Below are 25,775 nucleotides of genomic sequence, written 5' to 3'. Positions count from 1 at the left end.
TCACCATTTAAATAGATATTCAGGGAAAAGTGTTGAATACGTCCTGGTAAAGTAAGGCGGTGCTCGCACTAGGACAAGGGAGACCGTGGGGTAAACAACTCATACTTACCTGACAGGAGAAATACCATGATCATTAAGGTGGTGTTCTCAGGGCGAGGTCCACCCATTGCACTCCGGGTGGGTTGACCCTTGCGATTTCCCCAAATGTGGGAAACTCGACTGTACAATTTGTGGTAGTGGGGGACTGCGTTCGCGCTATCCCCTGATTGTTAAACTAAAAACAGATTAATTGTGGATGTAGCTATTAGTAAGGCAGCTTAGCGAGTGGATGTAGCTCTTAGTAAGGCAGCTTAGCAAATGGATGTCGCTGTTACTAAGGCAGCTTAGCAAATGGATGTAGCTATTAGTAAGGCCGCTTAGCAAGTGGCTGTAGCTATTAGTAAGGCAGCTTAGCAAGTGGCTGTAGATATTAGTAAGGCCGCTTAGCAAATGGATGTAGCTCTTAGTAAGGCAGCTTAGCAAGTGGCTGTAGCTATTGGTAAGGCCGCTTATCAAGTGGATGTAGCTATTAGTAAGGCAGCTTAGCGAGTGGATGTAGCTATTAGTAAGGCAGCTTAGCGAGTGGATGTAGCTATTAGCAAGTGGATGTAGCTATTAGTAAGGCAGCTTAGCGAGTGGATGTAGCTATTAGTAAGGCAGCTTAGCAAGTGGATGTAGCTATTAGTAAGGCAGCTTAGCGAGTGGATGTAGCTATTAGTAAGGCAGCTTAGCAAATGGATGTAGCTATTAGTAAGGCCGCTTAGCAAATGGCTGTAGCTATTAGTAAGGCAGCTTAGCAAATGGATGTAGCTCTTAGTAAGGCAGCTTAGCAAATGGATGTGGACGTTCTGGACAAAAGTGATACATTTTCCCCCACATGCTTCGCATAGCTTTGGCTTTTAATTTTTGGTCGGAACTTTCCTGCTCCTTTAACTTGAGCTTGCTCCTGGACTCTGTGTCCGTCTCACCCACTGATCTCTACACAAACTGGATTGGAGGCTCGACGCCAAATCAACGCCAATCGGTGTCCATTCGCTGTGGTCACCGCAAGTATATTCGTCGCCATATTGGTTCCCCCAGAAAATCTGCGTCCGTTCATTGTCTTTATCAAAAGACAATGCCTGCTATATTTTATAAAATAATTTAATCGAAATTTCAATAAAACACTCGAAAAATTGTTTTCAAAAACAAAACAAAACATTGTTTTCAACGACTACTGAAGAAGACAAATGGGAATCTTTCTCAAGGATCCGGCATTTCAGCTGCAGTATCCATGGCTGTTATGAGCAATACCGTGCTGTTCATATGGACTTATTTCCTGAACTGCACTCACACCAGTTTGAAACTGCAGTGGAAGATAATCATATTCACAAGCTCGTGAAGATAGCAGCTTCTTGTTATTGTCGAATCAAACTCTTTCATCTTGGGAAAAAGGAGACGGAAGCCATCACCGGAGAGAAAGTCAGGAAGCAGATGTCCAAACTGATTTTGTTCAAGCACCAGTGAGATTATAGAACACACATGATACAGTGCACACATGTTGCTATTTTATATTCTGTAATTATAATTTGTCATAATTTCGCAATATCCTGACGTGTCTTGGAGGAGAATAACAAAAATATTTACTATGACCATTGACCATCATGTTTCTCTGCCCAGAAGTATAACTCAGAAGTTTGTTTTCACTATACTGTTACAGACGCGGTTTAGATGTTACTTTGGGCCGAGCGGATGGTCCACCGCGACCGTTACAGGATCCCCGATTGGCCCGACTCCCCCAACGTTGACCAGATCGCACCACAGATATTCAATTTGGAAACCTCTAAAGCGACCGAAAGAGAAGGAAGAGAGAAGAAGACAGAGTACGGAGGAATAACAGGATTTATTATACACACAAGCAAAAAGAAGGAGCGATCAAAATTATTTACAAACAATGGATGGAAGAAGCAGTCACACAGTGAATCGTTAGCTTATACTAGTCAATTTACTTAACCCCAGGACAACGATTAGGACAGACGACGTTCACACTTACACGGGGGATATTGCAGGCAGGTATGGCTTGAGGATGGATGGTTGTTTTGGGAGGCAATGGAGGGTCCAGCGTGGATTGCTGCCTGGCGCGTCCTTTTCGTGGCCTGCGGCCCCTTAGCTGCCCGCTTAGCTGCAGCGCAGCTGGTCGCACGATGGCTCGCACACACCTGCTCGTTCAGGCGTCTTCCTTCTCCCCAGCAACAACGAGCGACAGCAAGCAAGAGGACGGGGTCAGAGCAAGAGCTGGAGGGGCAAGAGCAAGAGCAAGAGGAGCAAGAGCAAGCCAGTGGAGTGCGTCCCGCGGCGACTTATATTGGTTTTCTCACCGAACCTTCGCGCACTTTCTCGGGGGTTCCCGCTCCGCCCTCTCTTAGCCAAACCCCTTGTTCTGGGTTGGATGAGCGGGGCCGACTTACTCCTCCCCCCTATGACGAGGGGGGCGACCCGTCTTCTCTAGCCACTCCCCTTGTTCGTAATGGCCGCAAATGGCGAAAACCGGTCAGCAGCTGCAGGTACTGCGCCGTCACGTTGCACAGCAGTTCAGTACTGCAATAAACGTTTGCTGTGAAAGCTCAAGTGGGGGAATCCCTGGCACTTGAGCTGCCATGGATCATCGGAGGGGCCTACGCTTTATTTCGTTTGATGCAATGCAGAGTCAATCTAGTGGGAAACACATATTTAGCCTACATAGAATAAGGAAATAAACTATTTAAAAAGATATATCGTGGCCTGTGTGTAAGTTTCATGGAATTAACTAGGAGGACGGCTGCGACCATTATTTACATTACGAGGGTGTTACACACAACAAAACCATACTTTTCACATTCGTTACACTTTCTCCAAAATTGTTACACTTCTCAAAACCGTTACACTTCTCAAATTCGTTACAATACTATTCTGATTCTTTGATAAATGGATGCAATTTATTTTCAATGGTACTCACTTCAGTAAGAATATTGTGCCATGTGGAATGAAAAAACAAAACGAACACTTGACCACAAATATGGTACGTATACAAGTATTCACATCCCAATTTATTTTGCAGATCCATGTTATATTATCAGTCATGAAAAAGTAAACGCAGTCCTATTTTCCTATTCTTTAAATTTTTAAAGAATATTTAATTACTATTAATATTTAATATTAATATTATTTAATATTTAATTTAATTATTTAATTATTTAATATTTAATATTATCCTTTATTATTGGAATATTTAATTTATTTAATATTTAATATTTAATTAGAGGGAATTTAAAGAATTTAATATTTAATTATCAGCATATTTCCTACGAAAATTCCACCTTCCCACTTTATTTTATTCCATTCCGAATTGATTTTAATCCGTTCCAGGGTTGAAAAAGCATTATTACAGGATTGATGAAATGCCATCATGCGCTGCTTACGGTTATAAAAACCGCAGCGGTCGATTTGAATGAAGAAGAGGAATCACATTACATCGGCAAATGACATTCGTTTTGGAGAATCGTGGGGGAGCAAAGATGGCGGACAAATGCCTTCAAAAATGAGCTTCCCTTCCTATCCAGTTAGTACAGAGATCAGTGGTTGGGACCACTGATCTAAATATAACCGGATCACTGGTTTGCTGAAAAAACTGAAGTCGCCGGCCGCCATCTTGGTACTCACCATAACAGGAAAAACGCCCGATAAAACAAAACTCAGTTTATTTTAAAACCTGCTCTTCGTAATCACGACGACATGAAAAAGCGCTATAAAAACGAAAACAACCTGCTAATCATTCATGTTTATTCCACGTTGTTTATTTACTGTGGAATTTTCGGTCCGTAGGGAGTCCCAATATGGCGGCCTCGCGCCCACCAGCAAACGTACTCTCATCGGCTGGGAGTTCCCACGATGACACAGCTCAGTGGTCTGGACTGTCCACACAATCGCATCCGCAAACTCAACCAGAAAGTTCAAAACCTTTTCCTACATCGACTCGTCTTAATCATCCATCAACTATGAACACAAGGATCCATGTGCGATGGAGTAACTTCAAATAGATTATTGTTACAAGATCGCGAAAATCGCGACTCAATATCATGCGTCATGCGTTGATACAGTACTTAGCGTCACAACGTCACGGTGGCGTCATGACGTCAGGCCAGCGTCATGACATTTCGGCTTCCTCGGAAGGCATCCAGTCGCTAAATCGTTTATAATCTGCTCCAATCTCAGCAGCAAAGCGAGAAATTATCCAAATAAATAAATCATAATATCGAACCTAATATTACAATTAGGATTTGTTTACAAATATCGTGCAAAATTCACCATTTAAATAGATATTCAGGGAAAAGTGTTGAATACGTCCTGGTAAAGTAAGGCGGTGCTCGCACTAGGACAAGGGAGACCGTGGGGTAAACAACTCATACTTACCTGACAGGAGAAATACCATGATCATTAAGGTGGTGTTCTCAGGGCGAGGTCCACCCATTGCACTCCGGGTGGGTTGACCCTTGCGATTTCCCCAAATGTGGGAAACTCGACTGTACAATTTGTGGTAGTGGGGGACTGCGTTCGCGCTATCCCCTGATTGTTAAACTAAAAACAGATTAATTGTGGATGTAGCTATTAGTAAGGCAGCTTAGCGAGTGGATGTAGCTCTTAGTAAGGCAGCTTAGCAAATGGATGTCGCTGTTACTAAGGCAGCTTAGCAAATGGATGTAGCTATTAGTAAGGCCGCTTAGCAAGTGGCTGTAGCTATTAGTAAGGCAGCTTAGCAAGTGGCTGTAGATATTAGTAAGGCCGCTTAGCAAATGGATGTAGCTCTTAGTAAGGCAGCTTAGCAAGTGGCTGTAGCTATTGGTAAGGCCGCTTATCAAGTGGATGTAGCTATTAGTAAGGCAGCTTAGCGAGTGGATGTAGCTATTAGTAAGGCAGCTTAGCGAGTGGATGTAGCTATTAGCAAGTGGATGTAGCTATTAGTAAGGCAGCTTAGCGAGTGGATGTAGCTATTAGTAAGGCAGCTTAGCAAGTGGATGTAGCTATTAGTAAGGCAGCTTAGCGAGTGGATGTAGCTATTAGTAAGGCAGCTTAGCAAATGGATGTAGCTATTAGTAAGGCCGCTTAGCAAATGGCTGTAGCTATTAGTAAGGCAGCTTAGCAAATGGATGTAGCTCTTAGTAAGGCAGCTTAGCAAATGGATGTGGACGTTCTGGACAAAAGTGATACATTTTCCCCCACATGCTTCGCATAGCTTTGGCTTTTAATTTTTGGTCGGAACTTTCCTGCTCCTTTAACTTGAGCTTGCTCCTGGACTCTGTGTCCGTCTCACCCACTGATCTCTACACAAACTGGATTGGAGGCTCGACGCCAAATCAACGCCAATCGGTCCATTCGCTGTGAAGTCACCGCAAGTATATTCGTCGCCATATTGGTTCCCCCAGAAAATCTGCGTCCGTTCATTGTCTTTATCAAAAGACAATGCCTGCTATATTTTATAAAATAATTTAATCGAAATTTCAATAAAACACTCGAAAAATTGTTTTCAAAAACAAAACAAAACATTGTTTTCAACGACTACTGAAGAAGACAAATGGGAATCTTTCTCAAGGATCCGGCATTTCAGCTGCAGTATCCATGGCTGTTATGAGCAATACCGTGCTGTTCATATGGACTTATTTCCTGAACTGCACTCACACCAGTTTGAAACTGCAGTGGAAGATAATCATATTCACAAGCTCGTGAAGATAGCAGCTTCTTGTTATTGTCGAATCAAACTCTTTCATCTTGGGAAAAAGGAGACGGAAGCCATCACCGGAGAGAAAGTCAGGAAGCAGATGTCCAAACTGATTTTGTTCAAGCACCAGTGAGATTATAGAACACACATGATACAGTGCACACATGTTGCTATTTTATATTCTGTAATTATAATTTGTCATAATTTCGCAATATCCTGACGTGTCTTGGAGGAGAATAACAAAAATATTTACTATGACCATTGACCATCATGTTTCTCTGCCCAGAAGTATAACTCAGAAGTTTGTTTTCACTATACTGTTACAGACGCGGTTTAGATGTTACTTTGGGCCGAGCGGATGGTCCACCGCGACCGTTACAGGATCCCCGATTGGCCCGACTCCCCCAACGTTGACCAGATCGCACCACAGATATTCAATTTGGAAACCTCTAAAGCGACCGAAAGAGAAGGAAGAGAGAAGAAGACAGAGTACGGAGGAATAACAGGATTTATTATACACACAAGCAAAAAGAAGGAGCGATCAAAATTATTTACAAACAATGGATGGAAGAAGCAGTCACACAGTGAATCGTTAGCTTATACTAGTCAATTTACTTAACCCCAGGACAACGATTAGGACAGACGACGTTCACACTTACACGGGGGATATTGCAGGCAGGTATGGCTTGAGGATGGATGGTTGTTTTGGGAGGCAATGGAGGGTCCAGCGTGGATTGCTGCCTGGCGCGTCCTTTTCGTGGCCTGCGGCCCCTTAGCTGCCCGCTTAGCTGCAGCGCAGCTGGTCGCACGATGGCTCGCACACACCTGCTCGTTCAGGCGTCTTCCTTCTCCCCAGCAACAACGAGCGACAGCAAGCAAGAGGACGGGGTCAGAGCAAGAGCTGGAGGGGCAAGAGCAAGAGCAAGAGGAGCAAGAGCAAGCCAGTGGAGTGCGTCCCGCGGCGACTTATATTGGTTTTCTCACCGAACCTTCGCGCACTTTCTCGGGGGTTCCCGCTCCGCCCTCTCTTAGCCAAACCCCTTGTTCTGGGTTGGATGAGCGGGGCCGACTTACTCCTCCCCCCTATGACGAGGGGGGCGACCCGTCTTCTCTAGCCACTCCCCTTGTTCGTAATGGCCGCAAATGGCGAAAACCGGTCAGCAGCTGCAGGTACTGCGCCGTCACGTTGCACAGCAGTTCAGTACTGCAATAAACGTTTGCTGTGAAAGCTCAAGTGGGGGAATCCCTGGCACTTGAGCTGCCATGGATCATCGGAGGGGCCTACGCTTTATTTCGTTTGATGCAATGCAGAGTCAATCTAGTGGGAAACACATATTTAGCCTACATAGAATAAGGAAATAAACTATTTAAAAAGATATATCGTGGCCTGTGTGTAAGTTTCATGGAATTAACTAGGAGGACGGCTGCGACCATTATTTACATTACGAGGGTGTTACACACAACAAAACCATACTTTTCACATTCGTTACACTTTCTCCAAAATTGTTACACTTCTCAAAACCGTTACACTTCTCAAATTCGTTACAATACTATTCTGATTCTTTGATAAATGGATGCAATTTATTTTCAATGGTACTCACTTCAGTAAGAATATTGTGCCATGTGGAATGAAAAAACAAAACGAACACTTGACCACAAATATGGTACGTATACAAGTATTCACATCCCAATTTATTTTGCAGATCCATGTTATATTATCAGTCATGAAAAAGTAAACGCAGTCCTATTTTCCTATTCTTTAAATTTTTAAAGAATATTTAATTACTATTAATATTTAATATTAATATTATTTAATATTTAATTTAATTATTTAATTATTTAATATTTAATATTATCCTTTATTATTGGAATATTTAATTTATTTAATATTTAATATTTAATTAGAGGGAATTTAAAGAATTTAATATTTAATTATCAGCATATTTCCTACGAAAATTCCACCTTCCCACTTTATTTTATTCCATTCCGAATTGATTTTAATCCGTTCCAGGGTTGAAAAAGCATTATTACAGGATTGATGAAATGCCATCATGCGCTGCTTACGGTTATAAAAACCGCAGCGGTCGATTTGAATGAAGAAGAGGAATCACATTACATCGGCAAATGACATTCGTTTTGGAGAATCGTGGGGGAGCAAAGATGGCGGACAAATGCCTTCAAAAATGAGCTTCCCTTCCTATCCAGTTAGTACAGAGATCAGTGGTTGGGACCACTGATCTAAATATAACCGGATCACTGGTTTGCTGAAAAAACTGAAGTCGCCGGCCGCCATCTTGGTACTCACCATAACAGGAAAAACGCCCGATAAAACAAAACTCAGTTTATTTTAAAACCTGCTCTTCGTAATCACGACGACATGAAAAAGCGCTATAAAAACGAAAACAACCTGCTAATCATTCATGTTTATTCCACGTTGTTTATTTACTGTGGAATTTTCGGTCCGTAGGGAGTCCCAATATGGCGGCCTCGCGCCCACCAGCAAACGTACTCTCATCGGCTGGGAGTTCCCACGATGACACAGCTCAGTGGTCTGGACTGTCCACACAATCGCATCCGCAAACTCAACCAGAAAGTTCAAAACCTTTTCCTACATCGACTCGTCTTAATCATCCATCAACTATGAACACAAGGATCCATGTGCGATGGAGTAACTTCAAATAGATTATTGTTACAAGATCGCGAAAATCGCGACTCAATATCATGCGTCATGCGTTGATACAGTACTTAGCGTCACAACGTCACGGTGGCGTCATGACGTCAGGCCAGCGTCATGACATTTCGGCTTCCTCGGAAGGCATCCAGTCGCTAAATCGTTTATAATCTGCTCCAATCTCAGCAGCAAAGCGAGAAATTATCCAAATAAATAAATCATAATATCGAACCTAATATTACAATTAGGATTTGTTTACAAATATCGTGCAAAATTCACCATTTAAATAGATATTCAGGGAAAAGTGTTGAATACGTCCTGGTAAAGTAAGGCGGTGCTCGCACTAGGACAAGGGAGACCGTGGGGTAAACAACTCATACTTACCTGACAGGAGAAATACCATGATCATTAAGGTGGTGTTCTCAGGGCGAGGTCCACCCATTGCACTCCGGGTGGGTTGACCCTTGCGATTTCCCCAAATGTGGGAAACTCGACTGTACAATTTGTGGTAGTGGGGGACTGCGTTCGCGCTATCCCCTGATTGTTAAACTAAAAACAGATTAATTGTGGATGTAGCTATTAGTAAGGCAGCTTAGCGAGTGGATGTAGCTCTTAGTAAGGCAGCTTAGCAAATGGATGTCGCTGTTACTAAGGCAGCTTAGCAAATGGATGTAGCTATTAGTAAGGCCGCTTAGCAAGTGGCTGTAGCTATTAGTAAGGCAGCTTAGCAAGTGGCTGTAGATATTAGTAAGGCCGCTTAGCAAATGGATGTAGCTCTTAGTAAGGCAGCTTAGCAAGTGGCTGTAGCTATTGGTAAGGCCGCTTATCAAGTGGATGTAGCTATTAGTAAGGCAGCTTAGCGAGTGGATGTAGCTATTAGTAAGGCAGCTTAGCGAGTGGATGTAGCTATTAGCAAGTGGATGTAGCTATTAGTAAGGCAGCTTAGCGAGTGGATGTAGCTATTAGTAAGGCAGCTTAGCAAGTGGATGTAGCTATTAGTAAGGCAGCTTAGCGAGTGGATGTAGCTATTAGTAAGGCAGCTTAGCAAATGGATGTAGCTATTAGTAAGGCCGCTTAGCAAATGGCTGTAGCTATTAGTAAGGCAGCTTAGCAAATGGATGTAGCTCTTAGTAAGGCAGCTTAGCAAATGGATGTGGACGTTCTGGACAAAAGTGATACATTTTCCCCCACATGCTTCGCATAGCTTTGGCTTTTAATTTTTGGTCGGAACTTTCCTGCTCCTTTAACTTGAGCTTGCTCCTGGACTCTGTGTCCGTCTCACCCACTGATCTCTACACAAACTGGATTGGAGGCTCGACGCCAAATCAACGCCAATCGGTCCATTCGCTGTGAAGTCACCGCAAGTATATTCGTCGCCATATTGGTTCCCCCAGAAAATCTGCGTCCGTTCATTGTCTTTATCAAAAGACAATGCCTGCTATATTTTATAAAATAATTTAATCGAAATTTCAATAAAACACTCGAAAAATTGTTTTCAAAAACAAAACAAAACATTGTTTTCAACGACTACTGAAGAAGACAAATGGGAATCTTTCTCAAGGATCCGGCATTTCAGCTGCAGTATCCATGGCTGTTATGAGCAATACCGTGCTGTTCATATGGACTTATTTCCTGAACTGCACTCACACCAGTTTGAAACTGCAGTGGAAGATAATCATATTCACAAGCTCGTGAAGATAGCAGCTTCTTGTTATTGTCGAATCAAACTCTTTCATCTTGGGAAAAAGGAGACGGAAGCCATCACCGGAGAGAAAGTCAGGAAGCAGATGTCCAAACTGATTTTGTTCAAGCACCAGTGAGATTATAGAACACACATGATACAGTGCACACATGTTGCTATTTTATATTCTGTAATTATAATTTGTCATAATTTCGCAATATCCTGACGTGTCTTGGAGGAGAATAACAAAAATATTTACTATGACCATTGACCATCATGTTTCTCTGCCCAGAAGTATAACTCAGAAGTTTGTTTTCACTATACTGTTACAGACGCGGTTTAGATGTTACTTTGGGCCGAGCGGATGGTCCACCGCGACCGTTACAGGATCCCCGATTGGCCCGACTCCCCCAACGTTGACCAGATCGCACCACAGATATTCAATTTGGAAACCTCTAAAGCGACCGAAAGAGAAGGAAGAGAGAAGAAGACAGAGTACGGAGGAATAACAGGATTTATTATACACACAAGCAAAAAGAAGGAGCGATCAAAATTATTTACAAACAATGGATGGAAGAAGCAGTCACACAGTGAATCGTTAGCTTATACTAGTCAATTTACTTAACCCCAGGACAACGATTAGGACAGACGACGTTCACACTTACACGGGGGATATTGCAGGCAGGTATGGCTTGAGGATGGATGGTTGTTTTGGGAGGCAATGGAGGGTCCAGCGTGGATTGCTGCCTGGCGCGTCCTTTTCGTGGCCTGCGGCCCCTTAGCTGCCCGCTTAGCTGCAGCGCAGCTGGTCGCACGATGGCTCGCACACACCTGCTCGTTCAGGCGTCTTCCTTCTCCCCAGCAACAACGAGCGACAGCAAGCAAGAGGACGGGGTCAGAGCAAGAGCTGGAGGGGCAAGAGCAAGAGCAAGAGGAGCAAGAGCAAGCCAGTGGAGTGCGTCCCGCGGCGACTTATATTGGTTTTCTCACCGAACCTTCGCGCACTTTCTCGGGGGTTCCCGCTCCGCCCTCTCTTAGCCAAACCCCTTGTTCTGGGTTGGATGAGCGGGGCCGACTTACTCCTCCCCCCTATGACGAGGGGGGCGACCCGTCTTCTCTAGCCACTCCCCTTGTTCGTAATGGCCGCAAATGGCGAAAACCGGTCAGCAGCTGCAGGTACTGCGCCGTCACGTTGCACAGCAGTTCAGTACTGCAATAAACGTTTGCTGTGAAAGCTCAAGTGGGGGAATCCCTGGCACTTGAGCTGCCATGGATCATCGGAGGGGCCTACGCTTTATTTCGTTTGATGCAATGCAGAGTCAATCTAGTGGGAAACACATATTTAGCCTACATAGAATAAGGAAATAAACTATTTAAAAAGATATATCGTGGCCTGTGTGTAAGTTTCATGGAATTAACTAGGAGGACGGCTGCGACCATTATTTACATTACGAGGGTGTTACACACAACAAAACCATACTTTTCACATTCGTTACACTTTCTCCAAAATTGTTACACTTCTCAAAACCGTTACACTTCTCAAATTCGTTACAATACTATTCTGATTCTTTGATAAATGGATGCAATTTATTTTCAATGGTACTCACTTCAGTAAGAATATTGTGCCATGTGGAATGAAAAAACAAAACGAACACTTGACCACAAATATGGTACGTATACAAGTATTCACATCCCAATTTATTTTGCAGATCCATGTTATATTATCAGTCATGAAAAAGTAAACGCAGTCCTATTTTCCTATTCTTTAAATTTTTAAAGAATATTTAATTACTATTAATATTTAATATTAATATTATTTAATATTTAATTTAATTATTTAATTATTTAATATTTAATATTATCCTTTATTATTGGAATATTTAATTTATTTAATATTTAATATTTAATTAGAGGGAATTTAAAGAATTTAATATTTAATTATCAGCATATTTCCTACGAAAATTCCACCTTCCCACTTTATTTTATTCCATTCCGAATTGATTTTAATCCGTTCCAGGGTTGAAAAAGCATTATTACAGGATTGATGAAATGCCATCATGCGCTGCTTACGGTTATAAAAACCGCAGCGGTCGATTTGAATGAAGAAGAGGAATCACATTACATCGGCAAATGACATTCGTTTTGGAGAATCGTGGGGGAGCAAAGATGGCGGACAAATGCCTTCAAAAATGAGCTTCCCTTCCTATCCAGTTAGTACAGAGATCAGTGGTTGGGACCACTGATCTAAATATAACCGGATCACTGGTTTGCTGAAAAAACTGAAGTCGCCGGCCGCCATCTTGGTACTCACCATAACAGGAAAAACGCCCGATAAAACAAAACTCAGTTTATTTTAAAACCTGCTCTTCGTAATCACGACGACATGAAAAAGCGCTATAAAAACGAAAACAACCTGCTAATCATTCATGTTTATTCCACGTTGTTTATTTACTGTGGAATTTTCGGTCCGTAGGGAGTCCCAATATGGCGGCCTCGCGCCCACCAGCAAACGTACTCTCATCGGCTGGGAGTTCCCACGATGACACAGCTCAGTGGTCTGGACTGTCCACACAATCGCATCCGCAAACTCAACCAGAAAGTTCAAAACCTTTTCCTACATCGACTCGTCTTAATCATCCATCAACTATGAACACAAGGATCCATGTGCGATGGAGTAACTTCAAATAGATTATTGTTACAAGATCGCGAAAATCGCGACTCAATATCATGCGTCATGCGTTGATACAGTACTTAGCGTCACAACGTCACGGTGGCGTCATGACGTCAGGCCAGCGTCATGACATTTCGGCTTCCTCGGAAGGCATCCAGTCGCTAAATCGTTTATAATCTGCTCCAATCTCAGCAGCAAAGCGAGAAATTATCCAAATAAATAAATCATAATATCGAACCTAATATTACAATTAGGATTTGTTTACAAATATCGTGCAAAATTCACCATTTAAATAGATATTCAGGGAAAAGTGTTGAATACGTCCTGGTAAAGTAAGGCGGTGCTCGCACTAGGACAAGGGAGACCGTGGGGTAAACAACTCATACTTACCTGACAGGAGAAATACCATGATCATTAAGGTGGTGTTCTCAGGTCGAGGTCCACCCATTGCACTCCGGGTGGGTTGACCCTTGCGATTTCCCCAAATGTGGGAAACTCGACTGTACAATTTGTGGTAGTGGGGGACTGCGTTCGCGCTATCCCCTGATTGTTAAACTAAAAACAGATTAATTGTGGATGTAGCTATTAGTAAGGCAGCTTAGCGAGTGGATGTAGCTCTTAGTAAGGCAGCTTAGCAAATGGATGTCGCTGTTACTAAGGCAGCTTAGCAAATGGATGTAGCTATTAGTAAGGCCGCTTAGCAAGTGGCTGTAGCTATTAGTAAGGCAGCTTAGCAAGTGGCTGTAGATATTAGTAAGGCCGCTTAGCAAATGGATGTAGCTCTTAGTAAGGCAGCTTAGCAAGTGGCTGTAGCTATTGGTAAGGCCGCTTATCAAGTGGATGTAGCTATTAGTAAGGCAGCTTAGCGAGTGGATGTAGCTATTAGTAAGGCAGCTTAGCGAGTGGATGTAGCTATTAGCAAGTGGATGTAGCTATTAGTAAGGCAGCTTAGCGAGTGGATGTAGCTATTAGTAAGGCAGCTTAGCAAGTGGATGTAGCTATTAGTAAGGCCGCTTAGCGAGTGGATGTAGCTATTAGTAAGGCAGCTTAGCAAATGGATGTAGCTATTAGTAAGGCCGCTTAGCAAATGGCTGTAGCTATTAGTAAGGCAGCTTAGCAAATGGATGTAGCTCTTAGTAAGGCAGCTTAGCAAATGGATGTGGACGTTCTGGACAAAAGTGATACATTTTCCCCCACATGCTTCGCATGGCTTTGGCTTTTAATTTTTGGTCGGAACTTTCCTGCTCCTTTAACTTGAGCTTGCTCCTGGACTATGTGTCCGTCTCACCCACTGATCTCTACACAAACTGGATTGGAGGCTCGACGCCAAATCAACGCCAATCGGTCCATTCGCTGTGAAGTCACCGCAAGTATATTCGTCGCCATATTGGTTCCCCCAGAAAATCTGCGTCCGTTCATTGTCTTTATCAAAAGACAATGCCTGCTATATTTTATAAAATAATTTAATCGAAATTTCAATAAAACACTCGAAAAATTGTTTTCAAAAACAAAACAAAACATTGTTTTCAACGACTACTGAAGAAGACAAATGGGAATCTTTCTCAAGGATCCGGCATTTCAGCTGCAGTATCCATGGCTGTTATGAGCAATACCGTGCTGTTCATATGGACTTATTTCCTGAACTGCACTCACACCAGTTTGAAACTGCAGTGGAAGATAATCATATTCACAAGCTCGTGAAGATAGCAGCTTCTTGTTATTGTCGAATCAAACTCTTTCATCTTGGGAAAAAGGAGACGGAAGCCATCACCGGAGAGAAAGTCAGGAAGCAGATGTCCAAACTGATTTTGTTCAAGCACCAGTGAGATTATAGAACACACATGATACAGTGCACACATGTTGCTATTTTATATTCTGTAATTATAATTTGTCATAATTTCGCAATATCCTGACGTGTCTTGGAGGAGAATAACAAAAATATTTACTATGACCATTGACCATCATGTTTCTCTGCCCAGAAGTATAACTCAGAAGTTTGTTTTCACTATACTGTTACAGACGCGGTTTAGATGTTACTTTGGGCCGAGCGGATGGTCCACCGCGACCGTTACAGGATCCCCGATTGGCCCGACTCCCCCAACGTTGACCAGATCGCACCACAGATATTCAATTTGGAAACCTCTAAAGCGACCGAAAGAGAAGGAAGAGAGAAGAAGACAGAGTACGGAGGAATAACAGGATTTATTATACACACAAGCAAAAAGAAGGAGCGATCAAAATTATTTACAAACAATGGATGGAAGAAGCAGTCACACAGTGAATCGTTAGCTTATACTAGTCAATTTACTTAACCCCAGGACAACGATTAGGACAGACGACGTTCACACTTACACGGGGGATATTGCAGGCAGGTATGGCTTGAGGATGGATGGTTGTTTTGGGAGGCAATGGAGGGTCCAGCGTGGATTGCTGCCTGGCGCGTCCTTTTCGTGGCCTGTGGCCCCTTAGCTGCCCGCTTAGCTGCAGCGCAGCTGGTCGCACGATGGCTCGCACACACCTGCTCGTTCAGGCGTCTTCCTTCTCCCCAGCAACAACGAGCGACAGCAAGCAAGAGGACGGGGTCAGAGCAAGAGCTGGAGGGGCAAGAGCAAGAGCAAGAGGAGCAAGAGCAAGCCAGTGGAGTGCGTCCCGCGGCGACTTATATTGGTTTTCTCACCGAACCTTCGCGCACTTTCTCGGGGGTTCCCGCTCCGCCCTCTCTTAGCCAAACCCCTTGTTCTGGGTTGGATGAGCGGGGCCGACTTACTCCTCCCCCCTATGACGAGGGGGGCGACCCGTCTTCTCTAGCCACTCCCCTTGTTCGTAATGGCCGCAAATGGCGAAAACCGGTCAGCAGCTGCAGGTACTGCGCCGTCACGTTGCACAGCAGTTCAGTACTGCAATAAACGTTTGCTGTGAAAGCTCAAGTGGGGGAATCCCTGGCACTTGAGCTGCCATGGATCATCGGAGGGGCCTACGCTTTATTTCGTTTGATGCAATGCAGAGTCAATCTAGTGGGAAACACATATTTAGCCTACATAGAATAAGGAAATAAACTATTTAAAAAGATATATCGTGGCCTGTGTGTAAGTTTCATGGAATTAACTAGGAGGACGGCTGCGACCATTATTTACATTACGAGGGTGTTACACACAACAAAACCATACTTTTCACATTCGTTACACTTTCTCCAAAATTGTTACACTTCTCAAAACCGTTACACTTCTCAAATTCGTTACAATACTATTCTGATTCTTTGATAAATGGATGCAATTTATTTTCAATGGTACTCACTTCAGTAAGAATATTGTGCCATGTGGAATGAAAAAACAAAACGAACACTTGACCACAAATATGGTACGTATACAAGTATTCACATCCCAATTTATTTTGCAGATCCATGTTATATTTATCAGTCATGAAAAAGTAAACGCAGTCCTATTTTCCTATTCTTTAAATTTTTAAAGAATATTTAATTACTATTAATATTTAATATTAATATTATTTAATATTTAATTTAATTATTTAATTATTTAATATTTAATATTATCCTTTATTATTGGAATATTTAATTTATTTAATATTTAATATTTAATTAGAGGGAATTTAAAGAATTTAATATTTAATTATCAGCATATTTCCTACGAAAATTCCACCTTCCCACTTTATTTTATTCCATTCCGAATTGATTTTAATCCGTTCCAGGGTTGAAAAAGCATTATTACAGGATTGATGAAATGCCATCATGCGCTGCTTACGGTTATAAAAACCGCAGCGGTCGATTTGAATGAAGAAGAGGAATCACATTACATCGGCAAATGACATTCGTTTTGGAGAATCGTGGGGGAGCAAAGATGGCGGACAAATGCCTTCAAAAATGAGCTTCCCTTCCTATCCAGTTAGTACAGAGATCAGTGGTTGGGACCACTGATCTAAATATAACCGGATCACTGGTTTGCTGAAAAAACTGAAGTCGCCGGCCGCCATCTTGGTACTCACCATAACAGGAAAAACGCCCGATAAAACAAAACTCAGTTTATTTTAAAACCTGCTCTTCGTAATCACGACGACATGAAAAAGCGCTATAAAAACGAAAACAACCTGCTAATCATTCATGTTTATTCCACGTTGTTTATTTACTGTGGAATTTTCGGTCCGTAGGGAGTCCCAATATGGCGGCCTCGCGCCCACCAGCAAACGTACTCTCATCGGCTGGGAGTTCCCACGATGACACAGCTCAGTGGTCTGGACTGTCCACACAATCGCATCCGCAAACTCAACCAGAAAGTTCAAAACCTTTTCCTACATCGACTCGTCTTAATCATCCATCAACTATGAACACAAGGATCCATGTGCGATGGAGTAACTTCAAATAGATTATTGTTACAAGATCGCGAAAATCGCGACTCAATATCATGCGTCATGCGTTGATACAGTACTTAGCGTCACAACGTCACGGTGGCGTCATGACGTCAGGCCAGCGTCATGACATTTCGGCTTCCTCGGAAGGCATCCAGTCGCTAAATCGTTTATAATCTGCTCCAATCTCAGCAGCAAAGCGAGAAATTATCCAAATAAATAAATCATAATATCGAACCTAATATTACAATTAGGATTTGTTTACAAATATCGTGCAAAATTCACCATTTAAATAGATATTCAGGGAAAAGTGTTGAATACGTCCTGGTAAAGTAAGGCGGTGCTCGCACTAGGACAAGGGAGACCGTGGGGTAAACAACTCATACTTACCTGACAGGAGAAATACCATGATCATTAAGGTGGTGTTCTCAGGGCGAGGTCCACCCATTGCACTCCGGGTGGGTTGACCCTTGCGATTTCCCCAAATGTGGGAAACTCGACTGTACAATTTGTGGTAGTGGGGGACTGCGTTCGCGCTATCCCCTGATTGTTAAACTAAAAACAGATTAATTGTGGATGTAGCTATTAGTAAGGCAGCTTAGCGAGTGGATGTAGCTCTTAGTAAGGCAGCTTAGCAAATGGATGTCGCTGTTACTAAGGCAGCTTAGCAAATGGATGTAGCTATTAGTAAGGCCGCTTAGCAAGTGGCTGTAGCTATTAGTAAGGCAGCTTAGCAAGTGGCTGTAGATATTAGTAAGGCCGCTTAGCAAGTGGGTGTAGCTATTAGTAAGGCCGCTTAGCAAATGGATGTAGCTCTTAGTAAGGCAGCTTAGCAAGTGGCTGTAGCTATTGGTAAGGCCGCTTATCAAGTGGATGTAGCTATTAGTAAGGCAGCTTAGCGAGTGGATGTAGCTATTAGTAAGGCAGCTTAGCGAGTGGATGTAGCTCTTAGCAAGTGGATGTAGCTATTAGTAAGGCAGCTTAGCGAGTGGATGTAGCTATTAGTAAGGCAGTTTAGCAAGTGGATGTAGCTATTAGTAAGGCAGCTTAGCGAGTGGATGTAGCTATTAGTAAGGCAGCTTAGCAAATGGATGTAGCTATTAGTAAGGCCGCTTAGCAAATGGCTGTAGCTATTAGTAAGGCAGCTTAGCAAATGGATGTAGCTCTTAGTAAGGCAGCTTAGCAAATGGATGTGGACGTTCTGGACAAAAGTGATACATTTTCCCCCACATGCTTCGCATAGCTTTGGCTTTTAATTTTTGGTCGGAACTTTCCTGCTCCTTTAACTTGAGCTTGCTCCTGGACTCTGTGTCCGTCTCACCCACTGATCTCTACACAAACTGGATTGGAGGCTCGACGCCAAATCAACGCCAATCGGTCCATTCGCTGTGAAGTCACCGCAAGTATATTCGTCGCCATATTGGTTCCCCCAGAAAATCTGCGTCCGTTCATTGTCTTTATCAAAAGACAATGCCTGCTATATTTTATAAAATAATTTAATCGAAATTTCAATAAAACACTCGAAAAATTGTTTTCAAAAACAAAACAAAACATTGTTTTCAACGACTACTGAAGAAGACAAATGGGAATCTTTCTCAAGGATCCGGCATTTCAGCTGCAGTATCCATGGCTGTTATGAGCAATACCGTGCTGTTCATATGGACTTATTTCCTGAACTGCACTCACACCAGTTTGAAACTGCAGTGGAAGATAATCATATTCACAAGCTCGTGAAGATAGCAGCTTCTTGTTATTGTCGAATCAAACTCTTTCATCTTGGGAAAAAGGAGACGGAAGCCATCACCGGAGAGAAAGTCAGGAAGCAGATGTCCAAACTGATTTTGTTCAAGCACCAGTGAGATTATAGAACACACATGATACAGTGCACACATGTTGCTATTTTATATTCTGTAATTATAATTTGTCATAATTTCGCAATATCCTGACGTGTCTTGGAGGAGAATAACAAAAATATTTACTATGACCATTGACCATCATGTTTCTCTGCCCAGAAGTATAACTCAGAAGTTTGTTTTCACTATACTGTTACAGACGCGGTTTAGATGTTACTTTGGGCCGAGCGGATGGTCCACCGCGACCGTTACAGGATCCCCGATTGGCCCGACTCCCCCAACGTTGACCAGATCGCACCACAGATATTCAATTTGGAAACCTCTAAAGCGACCGAAAGAGAAGGAAGAGAGAAGAAGACAGAGTACGGAGGAATAACAGGATTTATTATACACACAAGCAAAAAGAAGGAGCGATCAAAATTATTTACAAACAATGGATGGAAGAAGCAGTCACACAGTGAATCGTTAGCTTATACTAGTCAATTTACTTAACCCCAGGACAACGATTAGGACAGACGACGTTCACACTTACACGGGGGATATTGCAGGCAGGTATGGCTTGAGGATGGATGGTTGTTTTGGGAGGCAATGGAGGGTCCAGCGTGGATTGCTGCCTGGCGCGTCCTTTTCGTGGCCTGCGGCCCCTTAGCTGCCCGCTTAGCTGCAGCGCAGCTGGTCGCACGATGGCTCGCACACACCTGCTCGTTCAGGCGTCTTCCTTCTCCCCAGCAACAACGAGCGACAGCAAGCAAGAGGACGGGGTCAGAGCAAGAGCTGGAGGGGCAAGAGCAAGAGCAAGAGGAGCAAGAGCAAGCCAGTGGAGTGCGTCCCGCGGCGACTTATATTGGTTTTCTCACCGAACCTTCGCGCACTTTCTCGGGGGTTCCCGCTCCGCCCTCTCTTAGCCAAACCCCTTGTTCTGGGTTGGATGAGCGGGGCCGACTTACTCCTCCCCCCTATGACGAGGGGGGCGACCCGTCTTCTCTAGCCACTCCCCTTGTTCGTAATGGCCGCAAATGGCGAAAACCGGTCAGCAGCTGCAGGTACTGCGCCGTCACGTTGCACAGCAGTTCAGTACTGCAATAAACGTTTGCTGTGAAAGCTCAAGTGGGGGAATCCCTGGCACTTGAGCTGCCATGGATCATCGGAGGGGCCTACGCTTTATTTCGTTTGATGCAATGCAGAGTCAATCTAGTGGGAAACACATATTTAGCCTACATAGAATAAGGAAATAAACTATTTAAAAAGATATATCGTGGCCTGTGTGTAAGTTTCATGGAATTAACTAGGAGGACGGCTGCGACCATTATTTACATTACGAGGGTGTTACACACAACAAAACCATACTTTTCACATTCGTTACACTTTCTCCAAAATTGTTACACTTCTCAAAACCGTTACACTTCTCAAATTCGTTACAATACTATTCTGATTCTTTGATAAATGGATGCAATTTATTTTCAATGGTACTCACTTCAGTAAGAATATTGTGCCATGTGGAATGAAAAAACAAAACGAACACTTGACCACAAATATGGTACGTATACAAGTATTCACATCCCAATTTATTTTGCAGATCCATGTTATATTATCAGTCATGAAAAAGTAAACGCAGTCCTATTTTCCTATTCTTTAAATTTTTAAAGCTGTGTTTGATCCTAATAGGTAAGGTTGCGGAGCCTTCGCTGTGTCCCGCCATTCCGCGCGTTTGTGTTGAACTTGAGTCCGCCATTGAGTGTTCGCCTCGGGAGTTAAAGTCTCGCAAATCGGCCATCCGTAACTGTGGTGTTAATCACAGTTGCGTAACAAGTGGTGTCAGGAGTGTAGGATTTGAACCCGTCGGACAAATTTTTTTTGTCCGCGGCGAGACATCGACACGGTCGGACAAATTTTTTTGTCCGCGGGGAGAAATCGACACGGTCGGGCGTACATTGCGCCCGACGTTCGAACGCAAAATTTTTATAGTTGAGGCGGAGAAATTTGATAATCAATTGGGCAAACGGAGCGCGATATCGCGTCTTCGTCAAATTTAAATTGTTTCAGGAATTATTAAAATAAATACGCGCGCGGGGAACGACCTTCCGAAAAGCGGATGTCGGAGGTCGACGAGATGGAAGTACGCAGCGAGGCCTCCGTCAGCGTTGGGAGTGAGCCGGAAATAGGGGAATTAGATGTCGAGGTGAGCCTTGGAACCTCCCCCGTCCCGAGCACCAACTTATCCCCCTCCCCCACCGGGGAGTCGGGAGCAGTAGGAACGGCCCCGACAACCGACCAGATGTTGGGTCAATTGCTTCGAAAAATTGAAGGGATGGAAAAGAACGGTGAGCGAGCCAGTTGGGAATTGAATGAACAAATGAAGTCGCAGGGGAAGGAATGGAGGGAAGGAATGAAGGGAATGAGTAAGGATATGGGAGAAATGAAAAGTGGGTTGGAAAATAAAATGGAGTCGCAGGGGAAGGAATGGAGGGAAGGAATGAAGGGAATGAGTGATCGATTGGAGGGACACATTGAAGGAATGGGAAATAAAATTGATGGGTTAAAATGGGGACTGAAGGACCTGAGTGACCAAATTAATGGATTAAAAAGGGAAATGGCAATTGTGGTAAGTGTACAGGTAAACGTGGAGTGTCCACAGGTGAGCGGGGAAGGAAATTTGGAATGTGAGAGTTGTAATGGGGAATGTTTCCCACATTCTGGCCTGGTTGTTTATCGGGACCGTGAGGATGTCACAACACCCCAACCGGGGGATGAATTTGGAATTGTGCAGCACCAGGGCGGTGGTGCGGAGCAAGAGGGGGTAGAGTTTTTGGGGGTCCGTGCAATGGAGCCGGACCAGGTATTTATTGGGGATATTGATCAAAGCCTGGCGGGGCCAGGAATGATTTGTAATGATGATGATGATGAGGATGATTTGATCCAGCGGCTGGAGACCTGTGACAGTCCCATGGAGGTAGAGCTGGTCCAGGCCCAAAGGAGCCTGGGTGATGAGGTGAGTTGGTCCGAGGAGGTGGTTGGAATGACCGAGGGGACGCTCACTGTACACTGCTATTTGGAAACAGAGGCTCCAAAATTGGACAACCAGTTGGGGGAGTGTGTTGGCTCCGGGCTGGATTTGGATCTTGGAGGATCGGGAGATAGAGCTTCTGGAGATTTGGTCCCTGTAGGGAATTTGGATCAACTGCAGGGAGGTGGTAGAGGTTGTTCCCTGCAGCTGCGGTTTGGCAGTGGGAATGAAAATTTGGAAAAGAAAATTTAAAATAAAATTACAATGGGAAATTGATTTGGAGCAGCCATGGTGGGGATTGGTCCCCGGGCTGCGGGATTTGGACATGGGGGGGTCATGGGTCATGGCCTCGGGCAAAAGTTGCCCCTTTCAAAATTTGGGTATGCCAGCCAGCTGGGGGGCTGTGATGGCGAGATTTGGACGTGGGGTCCAGCCTTGGGTGTCGAGGTACGACCTGGGTCCCACGGGGGGTCTGGTGGAGTGTGGCGTCCCTTGTCCGTCGGGGCGCCGTCCGAGCTGTTGGCTCGGGCCGGCAGGGTCACCGGACCCTGGTGGGGGTTAAGACCTCCAGAGGGGTCCGAGGTGGTTTCTCAAGCCTGGGTTGGCATTTATTGAGGACCACTAGGGGGAGGTGTTGTGGGTCGCGCTTTGGTGGTGGCACTGCGGACGGCCAACTTGGGACTGATGTGGTGACCACCCGGGCATGCGGCCTGGCACTCTCCTCCAGGGACTCTGGGACAACCAGCATGTGGTGACCTGGCATGGTGGTTGGTCTATGGACGCGGGTCAAACCGAATGGACAGGGATGGAGATAGCCTGCCGGACAACCATTGGGGCATCTGTGGAACGTGATGGTGTGAGTGACCTTCCACAGATGCTCCGTTATGATTTATGGACTCTCGGGTTGGGAAGAGAGCCATGGGGATGTGAATCGGGAGATGTGTAACGAGCCGAGCATATGGGCCATGCTCGGCTGGCATGTGTATGGCAAAGCATCCTTCTTTGGTGAGGTTAGTGAAATGTGATAAATGTTTAGCATGGGTAATCTGTGGGTTAGATGGAAATTTAAGGGTGGATTTTGAAATGCCATGGTGGACACTGTACAGTGACGCCATTATTGATCCAGGTGTGTAGACCAAAGTGTTGGAGGCTGTGATAAAATTAATAGGGTAGCAAGACACAGCTTTCAACTGGTTGCGGGGGCATCTGTGCTGATATTTGGGACGCGGGATGATGGGGATGTAGTTGTGTAGCCTGAGGGTCAACGTGGTGCTGTGCGTGTCCGAGGTGTGTGGACCATGTCTTCTGGGTGGGTCTCCTGGTGGAGCATGGCTGTTGACTGGACCTTGGTGTGGTCAAGTGTGGGTGAGCACTGGGGGGCTGCAGTTCTGTAGTCGGACTGGGGGATGATGGGGAGGTGCAGGGGACGTGGCTGTAGGGATGCCACGCACTGCGACCGTGCCCCCCAGGGCCGAGGTTGTGTGTGCGGTAGTGTGTGTTTTGGCAGCAAGTGCTCACCACATTGGCCAGCTGGGGCTGCTGCAGCTGTGTTCCTCGCAGGGGGGCCGAAGGATGGATGGTGGGTCGCACCCTTATGGACACTCATGGGCCATGTTGGCGTTTTGACTGCTCACCTTGTCCCGGTGACCCTTGCACGGTAGAGGTGCAGAGCTGTCGTGGCCACAGGTAGTTGTGTAGTGATGATCACCGTTGGATGCGGATCCACATACCTGCCAGTGTAGTGGGGACAAAAGAGAAATTTGGAAGTATTTGGTAGGCCCAATGTGAAATTTTGGGAATTGTATGGGTGGATGACACTCTTGGACCTGACCAACCTGCAACTACCTGCACTTGAGGTGAGTGTTTTGAGGAGTACTGTCCCAGGCTTCAGGATTTGCTTTGGAAATTGGGGACATGTAAATTGGAGTTGGGAGGCGGGTGAGAGTGATGACATGGCCGGTGAGGGGATGGAATGGGAGCCACACAGTGTCTTGTGGGTGGCGTATGTTTTTGTATTGTGGTTAGGTGTTTTGATGTGGTCGTGAGAGTGGAACCTGGAGAGTGAGTGATGATTATTGGAGATAATGAGGGGCGATACTTGTGCTTTTGGAAATGTGCTCTTGAAAATGTGTGATGGTTTAAATGTGAACTGGGGGATTTCACATGTGGCAGGCCATGGCAAGCCTTGTAACACCTTTTACACCAAGAATTGTACTGAATTGTGCTGAGTTGTGCGGAGAATTGAATGGCAGTGGGGGAGGAAGTGTGTTTTGGGGTCTTGTGGGTGGGGAAGGTGTGTGTGTCCGCAGGTACAGAGCAAGCTCTGAGGAGCGATGCCTGCGGGCCCCCCTCTGCGGCAATTACCCCTGGCAGCCGGTGGTAACTGGAAATTGGAGCTCGTCGGTGGAGGGTCTGGTTGGGCGCCGCGGGGTGAGGAAGTCCCCCGGTGACCCGTGTTGCTGCGCGAAAGCAGGAGGCAAAGGAGCCTGGTGTGTGGAGACCCTCACCGGCGAGGTAACGGCGGAAAGGGGCTGTTGGGCTGTCACGGGGCCAAGAGGTAAAGGGGGGGGGGGGCAATGAACTTGTAAGTCGGTTGACTTGTTTTTGGGACTGCGGGCACCACAGCCTGATGCGCCCCCACCATCTTTTTGTGCGGTACCTCCCCGCTGCCTAGTTGAGGAATGCACACACACGTGAATGACATCAATGCCATGGTCCTGCAGGGGGTGTATTGAAATAAGTGCTTTGTTGATTTTTGAAATGCCTTGATGACCTATGGAATGAGAATGAGTGGTTAAGGGGTCTGTGTTGCATGAATGTGGGCGAAATCCACCGAGCCGTGTCACTCACCTGTAACATCTGGACAGGGCCGTGGAAAATTTAGGGGGATGCATTGGGGATGGCCCCGCAGGTAAGGTTGTGTCTTGTGGCATCCACCGGGGGACGCGGTCTGTAGACCGGGGTATGTACAAAGGTTAGAGTTTTGAGTTTGGAAAGATGGTTAAGTTTTGTGGTTAAGTTAGTGTTGTGTGTTGTTGTTTCCTCCCTCCACAGGAACAACGAAGAAAATGTACATACTTGCATGATGGTTAAGGGGTTCAGCATGTTAAGGAAGTGTAGGTAGGTAGTCCGACTCACTTCCCACAGCCCTTCCTGATTTATTTAATAGGTTAATTAAGTGTGTGACAGTAAGTGTTAAGGCTGGAATGGTAGCGCCTGCGGTGAACCTTGCAGGAGCTACGGTTCCAGGGGGGGGGGCTGTGTTATGAATTTGGTAGAGCAATATCTAGAGCTAGGTAGATCTGAATAGGTAGGTATTCGGCTGTCGTGACAGGGACTCTACATGTAATAAGTTCTTGATGTTTAGGCGTTTGTCGGGGTAAGATGTATGATTGTGGATCTACCTGGAGGTCCGAGTGTTAAATAGTGAGGGATTAAAGGTAACGCCCCTGTGAGTCTCACCTGGTAGTCAAACCTTTGTCCATTATGGCACTGCAAACCACATAAACATTAGTTAGGTCCTTAGCGCAACATTAAATAATTCCCTTTCCCTGACATTGACTTCGTAATAAATAGACAGGAAACCAGGCCAAAAACACCGCCACGGTTGGCCGCCGCCGTTCGCACCTCAAAGGCCTACCAACCTCGCTGGCACGTGTTACAAAACGACCGCGGGGGGGTCGCGGACGGGAGATGTCAGGAGTCGCATGCCGCAGAGGGCGTGACCTGGGCGAGTTGGGAGGCTATGATTGGCTGAGGAGTGCGC

General features: G+C 44.9%; 1 protein-coding gene and 5 non-coding genes across 6 annotated transcripts in view; all 6 read left to right on the top strand.

The window, feature by feature from the left end:
* Nucleotides 1-25,775, top strand: part of LOC137411810 (neutral amino acid transporter A-like) — a 272,303-nt gene that overhangs the window by 124,531 nt on the left and 121,997 nt on the right. The window lies entirely within an intron of this gene.
* Nucleotides 102-265, top strand: LOC144893747 (U1 spliceosomal RNA). Its single transcript, XR_013624643.1, has one exon. It is a non-coding gene; the product is annotated as a U1 spliceosomal RNA (small nuclear RNA).
* LOC144893746 (U1 spliceosomal RNA) lies at nt 4,460-4,623 on the top strand. The gene has a single exon (XR_013624642.1). It is a non-coding gene; the product is annotated as a U1 spliceosomal RNA (small nuclear RNA).
* LOC144893745 (U1 spliceosomal RNA) lies at nt 8,818-8,981 on the top strand. The gene has a single exon (XR_013624641.1). It is a non-coding gene; the product is annotated as a U1 spliceosomal RNA (small nuclear RNA).
* On the top strand, nt 13,176-13,339 carry LOC137435864 (U1 spliceosomal RNA). The gene has a single exon (XR_010986158.2). It is a non-coding gene; the product is annotated as a U1 spliceosomal RNA (small nuclear RNA).
* Nucleotides 17,535-17,698, top strand: LOC144893744 (U1 spliceosomal RNA). The gene has a single exon (XR_013624640.1). It is a non-coding gene; the product is annotated as a U1 spliceosomal RNA (small nuclear RNA).

Source organism: Myxine glutinosa, chromosome 9 (assembly GCF_964187855.1).
Source record: "Myxine glutinosa chromosome 9, kmMyxGlut1.1, whole genome shotgun sequence".
Taxonomy (NCBI): domain Eukaryota; kingdom Metazoa; phylum Chordata; class Myxini; order Myxiniformes; family Myxinidae; genus Myxine; species Myxine glutinosa.
This window is presented reverse-complemented; position numbering and strand designations above follow the sequence as displayed.